The following is a 6076-nucleotide window of genomic DNA, read 5'->3' on the forward strand; positions in this document are numbered from 1 at the left end:
TCGATCAGGTAAGCCAGACGTCTCCAGCCGGAGCAGGACCAGGCACCCGGCTCCCTGCACTGTGCACAGACACTCCCCAGCAACAGGCAGACGGACAGATGGACAGATCCGACAGGGACGGGAGGCTGGGGGACACAAAGGCGAGCAGGGGAGCAAGCAGAAATGAGGAAGCCTAATAACTACAGGTTTTAAAACAGACGTAAAAATAGTAAGAATCTGAAACAAAAATCCCGCAGGATCAGGGGAGCACGCTGCCGTCTCTGGTGCGCATCAACGGACGTTTTGTTAGGAAGTATTTAATATTATACGTAAGAACGATCAAAAAGCCTTCTTAAGGATATAAATAGGATGTATACATCTGTAAAAAAAGAAAATATGACAATTTTTGTTTTAGAAAAGACAAGAGAAATAGAAAAAATAAGATTATAAATTAAAAACATACAATAAGATATCGGAAATGAGGTTTTTTTTCCTTAAGATTTTATTTATTTATGAGAGAGAGGGAAAGACAGAGAGAATCCCAAGCAGACTCCCCGCTGAGTGCAGAGCCCGCCCGACACGGGGCTCGATCCCACGACCCTGAGATCATGACATGAGCCAAAATCAAGAGTCAGATGCCTAACCGACTGAACTACCCAGGCAACCCAGGAATGGCTTCACATGTTCTATAATATTCTAGAATTTCAGGAATCATAGCACCCAGGAGCTTACCGTCTCCCACTTCGAATAAACAAATTATTGCATTGGGTTTTAAAAATAAAGAGACAGATGAGTTCCAACTACATGCTCTCTATCAAGGGAATCCGGACCCTTCCGAACGATCAGAGAATAACAAAGAAGCACAGACTGAGCATGTCCCCACGCCACACCCGGTGCGGCCTCACTGGATAGAGCAGTGACTGTCACTGGCCACCACACCACAGAGACGGATGCCACGCACTGCGCACGCGCCTTTGTGGCGCAACCTGGGTGAAGGGCAGTACAAATTTAGACGCTGATAAAGTAGACATCGCGACTGTCACTTCCGCACCGAACTCGGACCAAGACTTTAGATCTACTACGGGGTTACAGGAAGAACAGGGGACGGAGGCATGTGTTAAATGACACCACAGGGATTCAACCCGCAAAACCCCGCACGACAAACCACAAAGGGCGAGGGAGAAGAGTGGGGGAAGGAGACCCGGCTCAGGAACCCACGGGTTAAGAGATTTAGGAGAAAATCAGCCAATCGCAATGTACGGAGGGGGTGATATTAAGAAACTATGGTTGGGGCCCCCGACGGGCTCCATCAGTTAAGGATGTGGCGCTTGATTTCAGCTCAGGTCGTGAGCTCGGGGTCCTGGCGTGGGGCCCCGCCCTGGGCTCTGCACTCAGCACGGAGTCTGCCTGAGATTCTCTCTCCCTCTGCCTCTCCTCCCCTGGGCCCGCTCACTCTCTCTCAAATAAGTACATAAATCTTCAAAGAAAAGTGCTGTTGATTTTCTTAGGTGTGATAGATTTTCTGATTATACTCAAGAGTCGTTGCCTTTAAGAGTTACACACTGAAGTATCTGCGGAGGACGCGGTGCCGCGTTCCGGATTTGCTGCCAGATAATGAGTGGGGGGAGGGGTGACGGAGGGAGGGTGGGAAAATTAAGGAGATGTCGCCTTTCCAGACACGTAGGCCCTGCTCCGGGGCCCCCAGGGAAGCTGGACTCCCTAGAATCCCAAGCAGACTCCCTGCTGAGTGCAGAGATTCAAAATGAATCTCTTTTGGGATTCAAAATGACTCAGCAAAACCTCGAAGCATGGGCTGTGCTTTTGCTCCAATTCTGCCCCAAGCACATACCATATATCTGCTTCGTTGAAAAAATAACCAAAAAGGAGCATTCTAAGCATAAAAAGAAGAAAAACCAAAAAACCCCTCCCTGACTCCTATAAGATTAAAGTCACATAGCATCACATACACTAAGAATGTTCTAGAATATTCCTGAGTTTCAGGAATCATGGCACCTAGGAGTGGGTTAAAGATAAGACAGTCTATTGTTTTCTGGAATGCACTTCATCGTGGTCATGGGGAGCTCCGTGTAAAAACACACATAACTCCGCACCAACGCGGGTCCCTGAGCACGGTCGTCCCATGAGCGCTGTCGACCTGTGCGGCTGTCCTCACACGCGCTCCAGTAAACCTCTTCTCCTTTCTCTTTAAAATGTTTAAAAAGTTTTTTTCATTTTGCACCAGCAGTGGGTAAAGCTATAAAGAAAACGAGACTGGCCAAGTTGACGATCGTGGAACCAAATGTTGAGGGCATCTGGATTCATGAACCTGTTCTGTCAACTGTCGCGACTGTACATTTTCTGGAGTAAAATTTTTTTTAACTTTAAAAAGAAGTGTAAATTTGCTGAAGGAGGATGCTTTCAGTTTTGCAAGATGAGAAAGTTCTGGAGATTGTTTGCTCACAATGTGGACAGAACATCTGGACTGCACACTCAAAACTGGGAAAAGATGGTGGGATATATGGTTAAATTTATGTTTTGTGTTTTTTTCTTAAGATTTTAAAATTGTTTATTTGTTTATTTTAGAGAGAGAGAGCATGAGCAAGGAGGAGAGGTAGAGAGAAGCAGATCCCCGCTGCGCAGAGAGCCCGATGCGGGACTCCATCCCAAGACCCTGGGATCGTGACCTGAGCCGAAGGCAGATGCTTCACTGACTGAGCCACCCAAGCATCCCTATGTTATGTTTTTGTTTTAGTTTTTTACCGCAGTTAAAAAGGAAAAAGTGCCCAAAATTCTGTCTCTCAGATAAACTTGAAGCAGACACTAAAGGTCAAAAATAAAGGACTGGATGACAGGCGCGTCACACGCCAGGGACACTAACAATTCAGTAGACGTGGTATCAAGAGGTATGACTCAAGGGGCACCTTGGGGGGCTCCGTTGGTGAAGCCTCTGACTCTTGATTTCAGTTCATGTCATGATCTCAGGGTCCTGGGACTGAGCTCTGCGCTGGGCGTGGAGCCTCAGATTTTCTCCTCTGCTCCTCCCCTCTCCTCTCTCTCTCTCTCAAAAAAAAAAAAGGTATAATTCAAGGCAAAAAGTACTAAATGCTTAAGGAATGATGGAGGTCATGGAATTTATCATCCACAAATTAAAAATAGTTGCAAGGGTGCCTGGGGGGCTCAGTGGGTTGAGCCTCTGCCCTCTGCTCGGGTCATGATCTCAGGATCCTGGGATCCAGCCCTGCATCGGGCTCTCTGCTCGCCAGGGAGCCTGCTTCCTCCTCTCTCTCTGCCTGCCTCTCTGCCTGCTTGTGATCTCTGTCTGTCAAATAAATAAATAAAATCTTAAAAAAAGAAAAGAAAAGAAAAAAATAGCTGCAAAACACATAGAACAGAAACTGACAAACACATAAGCCAAGGGACCCAGATGCAAACGCAGCAAACGTCTTTAATGTCCTTCTCTCAGAAACGAACAGATGAAACAGATGCAGAGGAGGCTTGTGAACACTTTGAGGGTTACGGCCTCTGTAACCGACAAGCAGATCATGTATTAAGCCACAAAGGACATCTCGACATGCCCTAAAGCACAAAGGTCACAAGGAGGCAAATTCATGGGCACAGTATAAGAAAATCAGATGTAAACCAAAGGGTGACATTGAAGAAAAAACCCAGCATCCTGAGACACTGGCAGCAAACCTAATGTAGGATCGGTAGACACACTATGGTATGTTCGTATGGCGGGATAATGCGTGGGAATTTAAGTATTTTTCTGGAGCTGTGTGTATCCGCAGGACACATCTCAAAACCTTGACCTATGCACGAGTTACAGTAGGTTGTGTGCTGTGACCACGTAGCCTGCGTGATGCTGGAGACACCCACGTGCCCATGAATCCTAAGTTCAGGACAGTGGTCACCTCTGAAGGTGCAGGGGACAGCGGTCCTGGAAGAGAAGTACAGAGACCTTCAATTTTATCATTTTAAGAAGAAAAAATGCTGGGCAAAGTAAGGTAAAATGTTAAGATCCGACAGACTAGGACGGTGGGTATGTGTGTTTGATGATGTTGGTCTTCACACTTTGCTGTAGTGTTGAGTTATTTTTTTTTAAAGGAACTAACAGGGAGTGACTAAAAATGAGCAAGAGGAGTATGGGGTCACGGAAATGTGCTAAAATTGGGCTGTGGTGATGATTTCACAGCTCTGTAAACTTGCTAAAATCATTAAGTGGTATACCTAAAGTTAGTGAATGTAGGCATGTAAATTCTACCTTAATGAAGCTGTAACAAATGAAACAAAATGAAGAATATTTAGGAGTAAAAAGAAGTCACCAGGAGCTTCCAGTCCCTCCTGAGACCAAACAAGCACACTGCCCTCCGTCTCTGATCACAATTAAAAATATCACACAGAATGAAACAGAACAATTTTCTGAAAGATAGGGATAAGAAATCAAAACTTGATGAAAGACTGATATGGGGGTGTCCTGCCCCCCAAACCACTGGCTTAATTCAAGGTATCCTGCACCCCAGAACAGCATGGTGCATATGGCCAAGAGAAGCCCTCCTTTCTGGACTCTGGGCTGGGAAGAGATGCCCTGATGGATAGAGAGAGAGGGAGAAATGCCTGCTTTTCTTTGTCCTAGTCTTACCCTAGAGGCAATTCCTGCCCTAAACCTGTGCTCCCAAGAGGGTGGGAGCAGCAGAAGATTTTATTTTATTATTTTATTTATTTTGTTTTATTTCAGCAGAAGCTACTGCAATCTTCACTGAGGCCCAGGGTAATGTAGCCACTGGAGATACTCAGCAGTGTGCGGGGACTACAACCCCCACTTCATAACCAGAGGAGCAGGGAGGGAGGCCTCTGGAGGCAAAGAGTGTAGGGGATAAGAAGGAGGTCTAGAAAAAGATCCCATGAAGTTTAGTATGATGTTCCAGACTCACCCTTGACCTGGACATGTGTGGAAAGGCTTTGAGCATTGAAACATGGTACAGACCATTGCCAAGGTCAAAGACTGGACCCAGGGGCATGCAAGTGTGAGATGTATCCAAATAACACTGTGAAGACTGTGAAAACTGATCTCATGTGGGAACCACCGCCTACAGGAAGCAGATCTGAACTTGTGATCTGCTTCTAATCAGGCTGATCTGACAGCAAAAACAAAATGAGCAAGGTTGGAGATTTGGATAGGATCCAGAGACTTATTAGGTAATACTCAAAATGTTCAAAATACAGTCCAAAAGTACTCACATGACAATAACACCAAAGAAAATCTCAGGAATTTGTAAGAGAAAAAATTATGAATGATACTAACTCTGAGATGATCTGGTGTTGAAACTATCACAGAAAGCATTTAAATCAGCTCTCATGAATATGCTCCAGTAAGTAAGGAAAACACTCTTGAAATAAATACAAAGGTAAAAATTTTCAGCAGAGATAAAAAAACTATGAAAAAGAGTAAGATGGGATTTAAATTAAAAATACAGTAACAGAGATTAAAAAAATCATCGAATGGGCTTAATGGGAGAATGGTGAGATGGAAGAAAGTGAGTGAACTTGAAGACCATTATGAATGACCAAGAGATTGGCAAAGACAGAGGCTGGATAACATTTGCATTACTGAAGTCCCAGAAGGACAGAAGTGAACGGTTGATAGAAAAAGCATTTGAGGGGCGCCTGTGTGGCTCAGTGGGTTAAAGCCTCTGCCTTCAGCTCAGGTCATGGTCTCAGGGTCCTGGAATTGAGTCCCACATCGGGCTCTCTGCTCAGCGAGGAGCCTGCTTCCCCCCGCCTGCCTGCCTCTCTGCGTACTTGTGATCTCTCTCTCTCTCGGTGTCAAATAAATAATTAAAATCTTAAAAAAAAAGAACAAAAATTCTTAAAACCAAGCAGAGAAAAATGACACATTCCATGCAGAGGAGCAAGCATTGAGTAACTGCAAACTGTAGAGGTTTGCAGCATCAGAAACTATAGGCGCAGGGCCACTTGCGTGGCTCAGTGGTTAAGCATCTGACTCTTGGTTTCAGCTCAGGTCATAACCTCAAGGGTCGTGAGATTGAGCCTCGTATCAGGCTCCCCGCTCAGTGGGGAGTCTGCTGGAAGATTCTCT

The sequence above is a fragment of the Mustela erminea genome, chromosome 1 (genome assembly GCF_009829155.1).
Source record: "Mustela erminea isolate mMusErm1 chromosome 1, mMusErm1.Pri, whole genome shotgun sequence".
Lineage (NCBI taxonomy): Eukaryota > Metazoa > Chordata > Mammalia > Carnivora > Mustelidae > Mustela > Mustela erminea.